The sequence below is a fragment of the Protopterus annectens genome, chromosome 9.part0, assembly GCF_019279795.1.
Source record: "Protopterus annectens isolate FY-2018-M chromosome 9.part0, PAN1.0, whole genome shotgun sequence".
NCBI classification, from domain to species: Eukaryota; Metazoa; Chordata; order Ceratodontiformes; family Protopteridae; genus Protopterus; species Protopterus annectens.
This window is the reverse complement of record NC_056743.1, coordinates 1,969,838,849-1,969,855,795: the sequence shown is the minus strand read 5'-3', so window position 1 is coordinate 1,969,855,795 and position 16,947 is coordinate 1,969,838,849.

The following is a 16,947-nucleotide window of genomic DNA, read 5'->3' as shown; positions in this document are numbered from 1 at the left end:
AGAAAGTCATTGTTGGTGACTTCTGCTGGCAGTGATGCACTTTTGGGGGTAATTTTGTCCTTCTTCAAGTCAGTGCGAACATGAAGTTGATGTATTGCCTCTCACATCATGAGGTGCAAGGACTTACCTCTGCAAAAAAAAAACTTTAAAAATGTTTTTTGGCATTTTTTCCCCCACTAAGAAAATATTTAGCACCAAAAAATGTGTGCTGTGTTTACTCTGAGACAACCTAAGTAACTGGTCTTCAGTTAAGTGCAAAGAAAGCACATTAAATTTATTGATTGACTACTTTTTATATGCAACAGAAGAAAAAGTAGAGTCATTTTGTGACTTCATGAAGTAAATTATGTATGGGCTAAATATTAAAAATGAAACTTCTGAGGCAGAGCCATCAATTTTTAACTGTTTTCATACTGGCAGATAAATAAACATGCATATTTTCAAAATTCTATAGTTAACAAATAGCACAAGAATTGTTTATGCAGATAGTAACAATCCAGTATATTTCATGAGGTCACAGAATCTAGTGTACCTCTTTAGAGTAAAAAATTATATTTTATCATGAAGGACAGTAATGTTGTATCAAGTACAGATATAATAGAGATAACACTGACACTACAAAGGTAAGTGATATAACAAGCCATTTTAATACCTTTTGAAGGTATAACCAGAGGCAGGTAGGAAGTACTACAGCAGCTGAAGTATGCTAAATAAAGAGATAAGGAACTACTAATGAAAGCAGCAGAAGTAATGGAGTAACTCTGAATTTAGGAAGACACCTAGGCTGTGTGGAGGTGGGGGGTAATAATATGATGAAGTGGTCAAGGCTAGCTACCCTATCCTAGGGAGAGAACCAGAGACGATTAAGCATTTTTGTCTTGACCATCCAACTCATCTGCACTCTGCCTGTTTTCTATATGTAAGTTATCTTAGACTTGTGTTTTCTTTTAGAAATAGCTAGGAACTAGAAATATTAGACTAAGTATTTTATATGATGTCAGAACTGTACTATTGAATTATTTTAAGTATTTCTCTGTGATCTCTGAACTCTTGACTAGCACTGTGTAGTAAGAAGTATTGTCTTGTGTTTTTATTATTTATTATTAAATATTTTAAAACCTTTTAACTGTGGCTGATTGGGTAGAGATAATTTAAGCTCTAGAGTACATTACATGTTTATAGTGAGTGTTGTACCAAGTCACTCTAATAAGCCTTGACTGTTCAGTTATACTACCAATGGATAATAATATTGCACAGTAATAATTGGACACCCTTTTAAGGGCCTTTGCGTAGCTGATAAATATTAGGTGGGTGGTGGCAGGCAGTGCTACCGTATAGTCTGGGTAATAGGGGCACAGCTGGAGAACCTGTGCCAGCCTTTCCTAGGAGTGTCTGTGTTGTTGTATAAACTCTTATCTCAAAGTGTGTGTGTGTCAGCTACTTGGGCAGGGACACAAAGCACTGGTTGGACAGAGAGGGTGCTGGAGGTTTTATCTTGCCCAGCTAGGCTGGGATCTGGACCCTATAGCTGTGCCAGTGGGGAGTCTTATTAGTGACCTGGAGAGCAAGGGAGCGACCAGCCCCAGACTGACTGTGATCTCTGTGTGCTCTTAAGGGAAATTGCACTTTACTGTGTGTGTATTTGTCATCCTTTCCTTCATATATGAGATGCCCACTCTGGTGTTAGTGGTGAGGATTGAGGCTCCTTGATTGCTGGGCCAGGGCACGGGCATCACATATTAATTGTTTGGCAGTGGTGGGATATCCACACCATATATGTTTTCCTCCCTCTCTCCCTCCTAACTTCACTCTGTGCGATACCCCTCCATACACTCTCTCTTCTCTCTCCAATCCAAAGCTTTAGCCCCTCCTTGGACTTACCTGCCCACACCTCCCCCTCACACTTCACATCCTTTCCAAATCTATAAATCAGTGTAGCCCTGTGAGGCGCCATCTTTATTACCTGGATTATTGCCCCTGGCTGCTGTGTGCTCCTGGCCCTAGCGTCTTAGTGTCTGTAAGTGACATGTATTTGCTTTTCTTTACTGTATTAATGAATGCTGCTCAAATGTTATAGATGCTTAGGGTGTGTTCAGAAACTGCATTCAACAACAAAAACTGTCCAAGTTTTTACAACTTTAGTGTTTGCCTTAATTGAACTAGTAATGGATTTTTGTATTTGTGCTTCCCACGTGGAGCTGTTGTAAGCTAACCTGCTTCCTTGAGTGAGTGCTGTTATCCTGCTTACTCTTCTTTATTGTATTAATGAATGGTATCTTAAATGTCATAATTGCTTAGGGTGTGTTTAGTAACACCATTTAAAAGCAAAACCATCCAGGTTGGTTCATCTTATCTGTGTCTTTTAAATTGTACAAGTAATGACTACTTCTAACTGCACTTTCCAGGTGGAGCTGTTGTAGGTTACCCCACTTCCTTGACAGAGCACTGTGATAGTCCTAAGCGTTTAATATCACTGTAATGGTTAACATGAAATAGACTGTGGTTAGAGCCTTCAGAGTTATTGTTGTACAGAACTAGCCTGCAATTTTAATATATTTGTGTTATTCTCTGTAATTCTGAGCATTCCAATACTACATCAGCCCCTTGGAAACAGTCAATCATTGCTTTAGCCTGATGGAATCTCAAGGAACTGTAGCGTTTTACTATCTATGCTTTAGCAGCAGTGTATAGCTGACAGGGGCTGAGAAATACTGGTAATTAAAAGGCTGTGCAGTGCTGTAATCAGCACACAGCCTCCCTTCAAATATTTTATACCAGGGTGCTTCTTTAGAACTGTGAAGAGCTTACAGCATAAATTTCACAGAACATAGCTGTTAACATTGTAATGCTCTCCTAGCCAGCTTGTAGTAGGCTAATGATACTGTTATCTCACCATTTGTAGACCTTTTTTCTGAGCAGTGCCTGATTATGTGATCCAAACTGCTTTGCTTTAAGCCCTATCAACCTTAGTATCCCTATTCTACTTTGTTTTTGCTAATGTGACTAAGTGCAAGTTGATAAGCATGTTTTGCACCTGACTGAAATGCCTGTGTCTTACCCCAAATTATTGTAAAGTTGTTTCTTCTTACCATGTCATATTGTTTTTTTTTTTCCTCTCTCTCTCTCTCTAACATACCTAGCTTTCCAACCTACTATCTTGTACTGAGACTTTCAGAGATTTCCTGTGCAGAGAATAAGGGCCCTTTTCAAATAAAACCAGCCAACTCAACCTTAATCTAAGGAAACTTGTCGTCCCACTTCAGAGTCCTAGTACTGAAGGGAGCAAGGAGGTACGTGTTTAACAAACGTAGAAGTAAAGCTGACCTTATTAAAATACATTATATCTGTATTTAATATGCTACCTAGCCAGGATGCCTGGCAGCCATGCCCCTCTCTACCCCTAGCAAGCAAACCTTTCTTCTCCTTGTGTAGCTTCCAGTAGCTATTAATCAGAGCCTTCCCAACTTTAATATTCACTATTTCTTATCAGTAGCTTCTGCTGCATTATACTTTTTGCCCAGCAAATGACAACCTTCACTAGGTGCATTTCTCACCCATTCTATCCCATCTATCTCCTAGTATAACTTAAAATGCATCATTGCTGTATTAGATTGCTTTTACATTTCTCTTTCTATCCACCACATTCCTCACTAGTGCACCCAGGTATCCCCCCTACTATCACTTTCACTGGATTTCTACCTACCTTTACCTACTTGGTAGTACCTTCATAGGAATTAGCAATTCACAGATTGTTCTCTCAGAACTTCCATACTTACTTGTCTGAACCTGCTCCGTTCGCCCTGCTGGCTTAATCCACTCCCTACCCTACCACCAATTCCCACCCACCCCTACTGCTCCTATGCTTATACCTCTCTAACCACACCCCCATTCCCAACATCCAATCCCATACTGCTTCTCGTTAAGTAGTATACACTAGGTAACACATCACTCCTTCCTCATCATTACATACACTACCTCCCATTCACTGACCTACAACTTTTCCATCACAATGCCTACAAAACCTATGTCAAGACACATTAAACTCTTACTCTTATATTCACTTCTACCTTTCCTTATTTTACTCTATGTCCTAGCAGCCTATGAACATCTCAACTATTCCAGTTTCCACCATCCCTCTAAACAAACATCCCTACCAACTACGTCAGTCACCCACAAACACATTAACATAACATCAACAGTCAGCTATCTCCTCTCAAAGTATCATAGAGTTGCCCATATTACTTATAAATATCTCCAATCCAAGAAAACCCAAAACATATTTTATAAACCCTTAATTCACACACATAGACTTCACCAACACCTCCTACTGGATGGTGACATTTATCCCAACCCAGGCCCCAACAACAACCGCCCCACTAACCCACATAGACCTAATCCCTCTACATTTCACACCCCTACAAGGCCTCCTAACTCCCTCGTCATAGCTCACCTAATCATACGAAGTATAAACAATAAAGTTACCCACCTTCATGCTCTCCTAGAGGTACATGCATTTGACATCCTATGTCTAAAACATGGTTAAAACCTGCAACCCAAGACTATGAAATCACCCCTCCAGGATACAATATTTTGAGATTAGATCACCTAAACAAAAAGGGTGGGGGTGTAGCCATACTATACAAAGCAGGACTTCAAGTTACTTCATTAGATGTCGAACCACCTTCAGATACTAATACTGAAATTCTTATCACTAAACTTCAGATTAACGCCTGTAAGTACATCTACATTATATGCTCCTATCTTCCTCTGGGAAATAACATCACCACCCTTGAAAATATCCTTAGTTGGCTTTCCACAAACTAGCCACAATAAACCATAGTGCTAGGTGACATTAATATAGAATGGAATAGCTGTACTACTGTTAATCAAACTACCCACATAAACCTACATAGTTTCTCCCAGTCACCTCTCCTACCAGAATCCACAAACGCACCCATAAAGAAAGCACCTTAGATTGGATTCTAACAAATACTCATCCCCTAACATATAAAGCAGGCACCCTTCCAGATGACATTAGTGATCACTCATAACATATATAATTAGACAAAAAAACTAATATTCTCTACCCAACCACATATAGAACCACTCAAACCAATAAACATTTTAACCCTGAAAGCTTCCAAATTGAACTTAGTGCATGTGATTGGTCACCCCTAAAACACTTCTGGCTAGAGGATGCAGTGACATACTTCAACACCAAATTCTTAGAAATCTTGGACTACCATGCCCCTACTTGTACTATCAGAAACAGGACTAAAACTCCTCCATGGCTAACAAAAGAAACTAGGCAGAAAATTCTACTTAAAATCTGGGCCAAATGGCGTACTAAAAAAACCCAGCTGATCATATCAAATTTAAGCAGGTCAGAAATACTACTAAAACATCAATACTTTCAGATAAGAGAAACTTCTACTTTCAACTTCAACAAACTAACCAACATAAACCACAAATATTCTGGACAGGTATCAATAGACTCCTACATCCAGGTCACTCCAAGACACCAACCCCATCAGAGATAGCCCATGAGAATCCCAAGCAAATTGCTGATGCCTTTAATACCTTCTTTACTGAAGCCATCTAATCACTTGCTAACTTATTACCTCCAGTATCCTATAGCCTGCCTTTCTCCTCAACTAGCTTACTGCCTTCATTTCATTTACAACCAGTTCCAACATCCCTCATCTGAACCCTTCTTCAAAAACTCAAACCAACCACCCCCTCAGCTGACCTATTACCAGCTAAATACCTGCAAATAGCAACAAGTTATAGTCTATCCTATTTCTATGCTAATAAATAGAACCATAACATAAGGAACCATCCCATCTATTTGGAAAATCTCCCATATAATCCCCTACACAAAGGCGGTAACTCAACAGAACTCTCAAACTTTCATCCAATTGCCTTACTCTCTCCTTTATCTAAAATTATGGAAAAATGCACCCACCGTCAACTGTTAGACCATCTTCTCCAAAATAGCCTATTAGCTAACTGTCAGCATGGTTTCAGGCCTTTCCACAGCACCACCACTGTCCTCTTATCCTTTTCTGAACGCATAAACAAAAATCGTAACAGTAACATTCTTTCCTCTGCACTCTTTATTGATCTCTCAAAAGCCTTTGACATGGTCAACCACCACCTACTTTTGAATATACTTAAGTCCCTCTCACTTGATACACAAGCATTACAGTGGTTCAAATCCTACTTAGATAATAGGCAACAGGCAGTGCTTTGGGATAATAATCTATCTACCCACCTTCTTGTTACCCTTGGTGCACCTCAAGGCTCTATATTGGGCCCTCTTCTATTCTCAATTGTTATCAACAATTTAAATGTAAATATCCCTCAAGCTACCTGCATACAATATGCAGACGATTCCACATTAATATGCTCCACTACGGTTTCATCTGAACTGCAAACCCTTACCCAAAATGTCTTTGAAATAGTAGAAAAATGTTTCTCACAGCACTGCCTCCTCCTTAACCCCAAAAAGGCAAAATTATTGCTCTTCTCTCCCACACAAAAGTCCACATCAACTGACTTCACTATCAGATCTAATAACTACACTGTCATACCTCCTGACACAACCACTAAACTCTTAGGAGTAATAATAGACCACAACCTTAACTTTGACACTCACATCAACACAACAATAAAATCAGTTAACAGAAAACTAGGCTCCCTTTATAAGATTAAACCCTTCCTTAGTCCTATAGCTATAACTACTATTGCCCACACCCACCTCATCTCTCCTCTCTCTCCTCTCCTCTCCTCTCCTCTATGCCTCACCTATTTACACTAATCTATCTAAAAACAACCTCAACAACCTGCCAACCTCCTACAATAACATTTCCAGATTTGCCACTGGCTCCCCATTTAGAACCCACCACTGTCATAATCCAAAACAAAGTACAGTTGTGTACACTTACCATAAATGTAGATGTTCGAGTGTATTCACTGTTGCAGTCATTACATTTGGGTAATCCTGCTGGCAGGTTGCCCTCAGCCGGCCTGAATTCCAAAATCTTGGGTCCTGCATTGGCTGCTGTTGCCCCTTCCCTGATGTCAGGTCGTCAGGGGTATAAAAGAAGCAGCTGATGCCATTTTCTTCAGTTTTTCTTGCCCCAGATGTCAGGTACCCCCAAAAAGGGTAGCCAAACTTTATATATATATATATATATATATATATATATATATATATATATATATATATATATATATATATAAAAATTTTACCTTCATCTATAAGCAAATACACCACATAGGTTGTATCGATCAGAGAAGGAAAGATAACATTCAAAGAAAAAAGGGGGAAGGCGGGTGGGTAACCTGGACTGCAACAGTGAATACACTCGAACATCTACCTTTATGGTAAGTGTACACAACTGTACTATGTTCTTCGTGTTTCACTGTTGCAGTCATTACATTTGGGCAGAGTCCCAAAGCTATGGTTGGGAGGCTGGAGCTAGAAAGCAGTAGGAGCAGCTATGAGGCCCTGCAGAACTGCAGTGGCAAAGCCTGCCCTGGATTTAGAGTTGAGTGGCAGATGATAATGCTTTGTAAAGGTGTGCACTGAACTCCAAGTAGCTGCCTCCAAAATGTCCCTGGTTGGTACTCCCCTGAGAATGGCTGCTGAAGTGGCTGCAGCTCTGGTGGAATGTGGCCTAATGCCCTTAGACACTGGCTTGCCATGGTGTAAATAGCAGAAACAAATGCAGTGGCCCAACCACTTAGAAATAGTTTGCTTTGAGATAGCCTTTCCTTGTGATCCTGCAGCATATGCCACTAGTAATTGCTCTGTCTTCCTGAAAGCTTTGGTTCTGTCCAAGTAGAATCTAAGCTGTCTGTGTACATCCAAAGAATGCAGAATTCCCTAACCCTTGTTCTGTGGTTTTGGGTAAAAAGTTGGCAGATGAATAGTTTGTTTAAGAGCCACACTGGACACCACTTTAGGCATAAATGTTGGGTTTGCCCTCAGGGAGACCCTGTATGGATGAAAAATGATAAAAGGTTCCACAGCCATGAGCGCCTGTAGCTCTGAAACTCGTCTCACAGAAGTAATTGCTAGGAGCAGAGCTGTTTTCCGAGATAAAAACTTTATATCAGCAGTAGCAGCTGGCTCAAAAGGAGGCAGGGTGAGCTTTTCCAAGACATAGTTGAGGTCCCATGCAGGTATTGGTAATCTCCTTGAATGCCTTAAATTTTTGGCTCCTCTGAGGTACTGCTTTAATAAAGGATGAGAAAAAAGTGGCGGCTCTGTATTGTAATGAGCCAAAATGGCAGAGGCATGAATTTAATTGATGAAAAAGATAGGCCTTTGTCCAGCATCTCAGTTAAGTATTGCAAAATCTGAGGAATATTTGTAACAGTTGTATCACTTCCTTGTGCCTGGTTCCAAACACAGAATCTCTTCCATTTTCCAGCATATGACTTTCTAGTACTAGGCCTTCTGGCTTCCAGAATGACATCCATCACAGCTTTACTGAGGGGTGTTTTTTTGTATGACTACATTATCCGCCATGCTGCCAAGTTTAATGTCCTGAGTTGGCTGTGCAGGATCTGATTGTTTTGCTGGGACAGTAGACGAGGTATTTGAGGTAAAGTCCAAGCTGGGTATAGAGACAAGTTCCTTAGGATTGGATACCAGTACTGGCGTGGCCAGTCTGGGGCAATCAGTATCATCCTTGGCTTCTCCTGTCTGACCTTTAGGAGTACCTTGGGGAGGAGAGGCAGTGGGGGAAAGGCATATATTGATAGGTTTTCCCAGCTGAAAGAAAGGGCGTCCACTTTCTATGCTTGTCTGTTATACGTCCTTGTGCAGAATCTTTTTAGTTGGTAATTGTGAGGGGAGGCAAAAAGATCTATGTCCGGACATCCCCATTTCCTTGTTATCATGCTGAAGACTTGCGGATCCAGCTTCCACTCGTGGGGATCCATGAGGTTTCTGCTTAGTTCGTCTGCCAGAGTATTTTCCTTTCTTGGCAGGAATTGTGCATGCAGATGTACTTGGTAAGTCAATGCTGTGTCCCACAAGGTCCGGCTAGTCTGCAAAGGGGGTAAGAATGTGTACCCTCCTGCTTGTTTATATACCACATGACCGTGGTATTGTCTGTCTTTATCAGTAGTTGTCCTGGATGAAGTAGGTCCTTGAAGGCTGTCAGGGCATTTTGAACAGCTAGCATCTCTTTTTGATTGATATGTAGATGCATTTGATTTGAGGACCATGTTCCCTGAATGCATCTTCCTGCCATGTAGGCTCCCCAGGCATAGTCTGATGCATCAGTTGTTAGTGTCTGCCTGGCTGGGGGTAATGTTAATGGCTGTCCCTCGTTCTGGTGACAAGCCTTTGCCCACCATTGAAACTCCTGTTGCAGGCAGGGAATGAGAGTAATGACTGTTTCCAGGCTGTGGCAATGTTGAGTCCAAACACTTTTTAGGTACCATTGAAGTTTCCTCATATGCAGTCTTGCATATGGAATTAGGATGCAGGATGCCATGAAGCCCAGAGCCTGCAGAATTTTTCTTGCAGATAACTGGGCCTTTGTTGCCAACATTTTGAAATAGGTAGTCAGTTGCCTTTGTTTATCTGGCGTGAGATAAGCCATCTGGGCAGTTGTATTCAAGCTTGCACCCAGGAATATTATCGCTTGAGAGGGTACTAGTTTTGATTTCTTTTTGTTGACTGTGTACCCTAGGCATGTTAGAAGTCTTTTCACAAATGCCAGATGTTGAAGAAGAATGTCCTTGTTCTCTGCTTGAATTAGGCAGTCGTCCAATTAAGGATATAGTTGTATTCCTCTTTGTCTGCAGAATGCAATTACTGGTGCCAGGCACTTTGTAAAGACCCTGGGTGCAGTAGATAAGCCAAAGGGCAGTACAGAGAATTGGTAATATGTTGAACCAGCCTTGAATCTGAGGTATCTTCTGCATGACTGTCTGATTGGAACATGCAGGTATGCCTCTTTTAGGTCTAAAGTCACAAGCCAAGCATTCTTGCCCAGCATGGGCAGAAGCTGCTGCAAAGTCAACATTTTGAATTTTGAAATTTCCAGGAATGTGTTCAGAATAGATAGGTCCAGTATCGGCCTCCAGGCCTTGTCCTTTCTGGGTACCAAGAACAGTCTTGAGTAAAATCCTTGTCCCTGCTCTTGCTGTGGTACTTGTTGACTAGCCCCCATGTCCATGAGGGATGAGACTTGTTTTTGTGCCTCTGCCCATTGATTTTTTGGCAGATCTGGCCAGCCGTCTGCCTTTGGCAGAGTATGGAAATGGAACTTGTAGCCTTGTGACACTATATTTTGAACCCACTTGTCCTGGGTTATAATGTGCCAATTTTGAGCAAAAAGTGCTAATTTTCCCCCTAAGGGTGCTGCCAGTAAATAAGTGCTTGGTGCAGGCAGGGGGAAGTCATTGGGACTGTTTCCTGTATGTTTGTGATTTATCTTCTCCAACTTTGGAGGTAGAATCACCCCATTGCTTTGTCCTGTATGAATCGTGCGCCTGGGATTTGCACCTAGGGCATCTGGATCTGCCCCTTTGAGGTCTGTCTGACACAGGAAAGGACCAATTTTTTGTAGGCCAGTGTCTACTAAACCTAGGTGGCTGTACTTGTAAAAAATCTTTCACAGTTTGCATAGATTTTGCTTTGTCCTCCACTTTCTTTAACACCTCTTCTGCCTTAACACCAAACAAAGTATCATGCTGTAAAGGTGCATCTAGTAATTTAACTCTAACATGATCAGGCAGATTTTGTTCCTTTAAGCAAGCATGCCTCCTAATTACAGAACCCATAACTGAGGCCCTGTAAGAGGCCTCCAAGGAATCAAAATCACATAGCAAAGTATGCTTTCCAACTTGTTCAACTGCATGCAATAAATCCTGCATTTCCTTGTTTTCTGCACATTCAGAGTTTAACAACCTTTTCTGTTTAAGCAATCCCATGACATGTTGTTGATATTTGAGCATATGAAACTGACAGTTTAAGGCCCTTATAGCCAAAGTTGCAGATGTGTAAGCCTTTTTTCCCCATCTATCCAGTGCCCTTGAATCTCTGTCAGAGGGGGATGGGTTTTTTGCAGTGGAAGCCTTAACTCCCTTTGGACCCTGTGAAATAGTTTCTGGGTCAGCAGCAGGGTTTTAAAAATAAATTTGTGTGAGTCAGGAACCCTGTAATATCTGTCAGACTTAACAGGACAGGAGTCAGGGGTCAGACTAGACTCGGAAAACACATCATCCACAATGTCTAATACAGGTGGAATGGCTAGAGGCCTGTGCTGTGGTATTAAAAGGAAATCCCTGAGCCTCTTTTTAGATTCTGAAAAATCTTGGCTTTCCCAGTGAAAATGCTCCCTCGTGGTATGCAAGGTTTCCCCAAAGGAATAGTCCTCAGGAGGAGATGCTGAAGGTATAGATTCTTCAGCATCAGAATCCTCATAGGGGGGTAAAGCATATCCCTGATCAGAAGAGGAATCAGAAGAAATAGAAACCTGATCTGAAGATTCATAGTCAGTGTCTTGCCTAGGCCTCTTATCAGGAGGGGGATGGGAACCCCTGATCAAGGTAATCAAGTCTTCAGCCATTTTGATCATCTGTTTTTTGGGCATAATGGCCTGCACACGTGGATCTTGAGTTTGTTTCTTTGCTTTAGAAGATGCTTTAGTCTTTGCCTTTGAAGCTGAAGTCGTTTTAATGTAAAGATGTTTAGGTCTGAATACACCCTCAGAAGCCGGTACCTGCTCAGCGGCTCTGGACCCATCTGAGGGGTTAGCGTCCGAGGCTCCAAAACCTTGAGCATCCAGCGGCATGGCCGACTCCATGTGGGAGTCGGTAGCAGCCTGCGACTCTAAAGTAGCGGGTGTTGGGGCTGTGAAGGTGCCTCACTGAGAACCGGTGATGCTTAGGAGAAGCTTCGTCGCCAGTTTTGGACCTCGGTTGTTTTTCTCTATCCTTTTCTTTGCGTTTTTTTGTAAACTCCGGTAGTCGGATGGCTATCCGATGACATTTCTGGATAATTAAACCGGCTACCAAAAAACTTTAAAGCAAAATTATACAGGCGCTTAATAGTGCATTGGTTAAATCTAGCACAAAACCGACAAACAGAAATGTTGTGATGGGCCTAGGCAAGGAATGCAGTAAGAATGAAAATCCTTATGAGGTATTTGCTTTCCACAAGAGATGCAATTATTAACTTTTTCTGACATTGGTCTGGAGCAAGAAAAAAGTTTCCCCAATGGGGTACCTAGCTTTATTGAAGACTTCGGATCTAAAACTCAAACACAAAAATCTCAGAAGTCGGCCAACCGGCACTTGCGAACTGCTTCTGCTTCGGGCACCGCGCGGCAAGAAAGACTGAAGAAAATGATGTTGGCTGCTTCTTTTATACTCCTGATGACCTGACGTCAGAGAAGGGGTGACAGCAGCCGACGCAGGACCCAAGACTTTGGAATTCAGGCCGGCTGATGGCAACCTGGCAGCAGGATTACCCAAAAGTAATGACTGCAACAGTGAAATACGAAGAACATCTAGGTTGGCTTGAGCTGCATAATCAGCTTCAATTTCACCAACTTATTATTGCCCATAAGACCCTTTATCATACTAGTAATACACCAATACTCATGAGTCTAATCACCCCGTATAAAAATCTTACAACACTACACTCAGCAAATAAACTACTGGTATCCACACATAAACCCAACAATAAAGCAAGGGATTGACTGTTCTCTAACACTGTGGGAAAAACATGGAACCTAATTCCCTGTGAACTCACATCTCTTTCTTCAACACTACTACTCAAAAAGAAACTCAAAGTATACCTTATAACTCACTGGCTATGCCCATGTACTAGCCCAGACTAAGAACCCCCTTCCTGTTATGTTATGTTCTGTGCTCTATATACTAATTTCTCTACTGCTACATTAAGTCCACCTTCTTCTTATACCTCTTAGAATCTGTTCAGTTAAGCTAATTTAAGGCTGTGTAAATGCCACCCTTCTTATGAACTATTATAGAATATGTCAATGTATACCCAGCTTGGACTTCATGAATGTGCCACTGCCTTCAAATAATGTTTTCTTCTTTTATTGTTTTGTCTTTTTTAAAATATTTGATCTCACATGATTACTAAGTTGCTATGTAAACAGCTGTATTAGTCTGAAAGGTGTACTGTTTCTGAAGTTGTTACTATCTGTTTAGTGGAGCTTTTTCCCCGGGCCTCTACTGAAAATGGACATATATCCAGTTAGACTAGCCTGGTTAAAAAATGTAAAATAAAATAAATAAAATAAAGAAAAATATTAATTGTTTGGCAGCAGTGGGATATTCACACCACATATTAATTTGTTGGCAAATACTAATTGGCTTGCAGTGGTGTGGGTAGATTGAATTCCTGTAGCTTGGGTACAGTGAGCTTTAAAGGTGTTCTGTATTCTAAATCAGCCACGCAGTGAATACTAAAGAGTTCAGATCACAACTGTTTTTTTTCTTTTGTTAGCTTAGTTAGTCAGAGTGAGCAAGTAGCATGTCAGCAAAGGAGTATGGAAAGCTGACAAGGAGCCAGCTGGCGGAGATGTGCCAGGCTAGGGGACTGGTGCATGGAAACCTGACTAAGGCAGACCTGATTGCAGCCTTGGTTACAGCTGCATCAGAAAACAGCAACCAGGAGGACAATTGGACTGGCAGTGGAGATATAATAGCCTCAGAGAATGGACAGCTCAACCATTCTTCTGAGGACTTAAAAATCCATCTGGAGCTAAAGAGACTTGAGCTGGAGGCCAGGCGTTTGGAGATAGAAGCCAAGGAAAAGGAGAGGCAGAGGAAGCATGAGAGAGAAATGCTGACTCTTCACCAGAGTCATGGAGGTAATGGGGAAGGGAGTAACTGGACCCCAGAAGCCCAACAGGTCAGTAAATTTCTTCCGCAGTTTAAAGAGGGGGATAATTTTGATAGTTTCATTCATATGTTTGAGAGGTTATGCAAACAGTATAGTGTTGACCAAAGTCTCTGGGTACGGTTCCTGACCCCCTTACTCCATGGTAAAGCTGCAACCATATTGTCTAAAATGTCTGATGTTGCATGTTTTGATTATACTGCTGTAAAAATTGTCTATCAGAGTTTTTTAAGTTAACACCTGAAATGTATAGGAAAAAGTTTTGTGAGCATAGACGCAAGGCAGATGAAAGTGTGTGTGAATATGTTGCTGAACTGAGCACTTATTTCCATAGGTGGGTGAGTGGATGTCAGGTCATCACTTTTGAAGGGCTGGCAGACCTTTTGGTGAGGGAACAAACCCTTAGCACTTTTCCTGAGGACATGAGGATCTGGTTAGCTGATAGACAATGTGCTACTTCAGGTGACTTGGGGAAAAAGGGAGAGCTATACCTGGCAAGCAGGGCAGCCCTGCACAGGAAGAGGACCCCCAGTACTGCTCATGGGACTAACAGAACCCATGATGGACAGCACAGACTGCCCCAACAGAATCTGCCAGTAGCAGGGGAAGCCACTAGTCCAGGTACACGTCCAGGAGCTAGGGTTAAATGTTTTGAATGCAACCAGTGGGGCCATGTGGCATACAGGTGTCCACAGAGGCAAGGTGGGGAACAAAAGGTGAGAGCCAGTAAGTGGGGAAGACAAAATGCCAATAGTAGGTTGTCTTGAGACAACAGGGGTACTAAACTACCATCCTGCATTTGTCCTGAGAGGGAAGGATTTGGATGAGGCAGAACCATGTGCTTATGCAGTTACACACAGTCAGGCCAGGAGACAAGCATGTAGGTTTGGTAGCCTGGGGGAGTCCCAGACAGACTGCATGCTTGTAGCCAGGACTGGTGAGGTGGTTACTTCAGGGAGGGAGCTACTCTGTAGCAGTGAGACTGAACGTGAGCCACAGCTGCTTGGGGGTACTGATGGTCTCTTGGACAGAGTAACTGCAAAGGTAGAGGTGAGTAGTAGTACCCAGGCTGACAGTGAGGCACCACTGTCAGAGGATGCCAGACTTCCTGTGGAAGGGGAGCTGGGAAGGGTTACAAGGAGAGAGTTGAGACAGGCTCAGCTCTCAGACCCTATAATGCAAGGCCTGAGGCAGGTAGCTAGTGAGGCACCTGATTCTAAAGGAAAGGGGGAATCTGTATACTGGGATAAAGTGTTACAATACAGAGAGTGGACCCCTGAGGGAAGGCTAGAAGGTGAGAGAGTACAGCAGTTGGTAGTGCCTAGAGCCTACCATGTGACGCTTCCAGACACAGCCCATGATATTCCCTTTGCAGGTCATATGGGTGTAAAACGTACAATGAGGCATATTATGCGGAACTTGTATTGGCCTGGAATTTCCAGAGATGTAACAGGGTATTGCAGGACCTGTGAGCAGTGCCAAAAGCTAGGCAAGACAGGAGACAAGCTGAGAGCTCTTGATGTCTTTGCCTGTGACTGAGGAGCCATTTCAGAGAGTAGCAATGGATATTGTGGGTCTTCTGAGTACCCCATGTTCCACAGGGAAAAAGTATATCCTAGTGGCAGTGAATTACGCTACACAATACCCTGAGGCGGTGGCTTTGTCCTCCATTGTGGCAGAGAAGGTGGCAAATACTTTGCTAGAGATTTTCAGCAGGGTAGGTTTCCCAAAAGAAATACTGACTGACAGAGGTGCAGAATTCATGTCAGACTTGCTGACTTGTCTGTGGAAGTCCTGTGGGGTGAAGCACATGAAGACCATCCCTTACCATCCCCAGACTAATGGTCTTGTTGAGAGGTTAAACTCTACAATCAAGTCCATTTGCAGATCAGTTTAAGAGGGAGTGGAACAAATATTTGCCCCATCTATTGTTTGCTTACAGAGGAGTTCCCCAGTAGTCCACAGGTTTTTCACCCTTTGAGTTGCTGTATGGGCATAGGGTGATGGGGACCTTTCGATTTAATTTGAGCTGAGTGGGAAGGTGAGTGTGAGTCTCACAAGGAGTCTGTTGTGGCATACATCCTAAACCTCAGGAAAAGGCTTAGGGAACTCATGGGCTTGGCCCAGGAGAACATGTCAGAAGCTCAACAACAGAAAAAGGAGTGGTATGACAGGAATGCTCGAGCTAGAGAGTATGCTGTGGGGCAGCAGGCAATGGTTCTCATTCCTGTCAGACACAATAAACTGCAAGCAGCTTTGGAGGGACCCTACAAGGTGGTAAGAAAGGTAAGTGATGTTAACTACATGGTGGAACTGCTAGGCAGAAGTCAGGAGCACAAATTGTACCATGTTAACATGATTAAACCTTACCATGATAGGGAGGCCCTTGTGCTGAGCATTTGCAGTGAATTGCAGGAGGAGGCTGAGGGAGATCTGGGGACTGATCTCTTCAGTGAGGCTTGGACTAACTGACACCTCAGTGGAAGGGGTAGCAATGTTTCAGCAGCTATCTCCTACCCAGGTTCAAAAAATCTGAACAGTTTTGCAGGAATCTGGGGACATGTTCACTGGGAAACCAGGGTGCACCCACCTGGGGCAGCACCAGATGGATACAGGACCCCAAAGGCCTATTAGGCAGGCCCCTTATAGAGTGCCTGAGAGAGTCAAACAGACTCTGAGGGAGGAGGTACAGGAGATGTTGGAACTAGGGGTGATTCAAGAGTCCAACAGTCCCTGGGCTTCCCCAGTGGTGCTGGTACCAAAGAAGGATGGCAGCACCAGGTTCTATGTAGACTACAGGAAATTAAATAGTCACACAGAGTCAGATGCTCACCCCATGCCTAGGGCAGATGAGCCCCTAGAGCAGCTGGGTGGGGCTAAGTATCTTACAACTATCGATCTTAACAAGGGTTACTAGCAGGTGCCCTTGACTCCCCAGTGCTAGAGAGAAGTCATCCTTTGTGACTCCTTTTGGCTTGTATGAGTTCACAAAGATCCCCTTTGGGATGAAGAATGTCCCATGAACTTTCCAGAGGCTGGTAGAT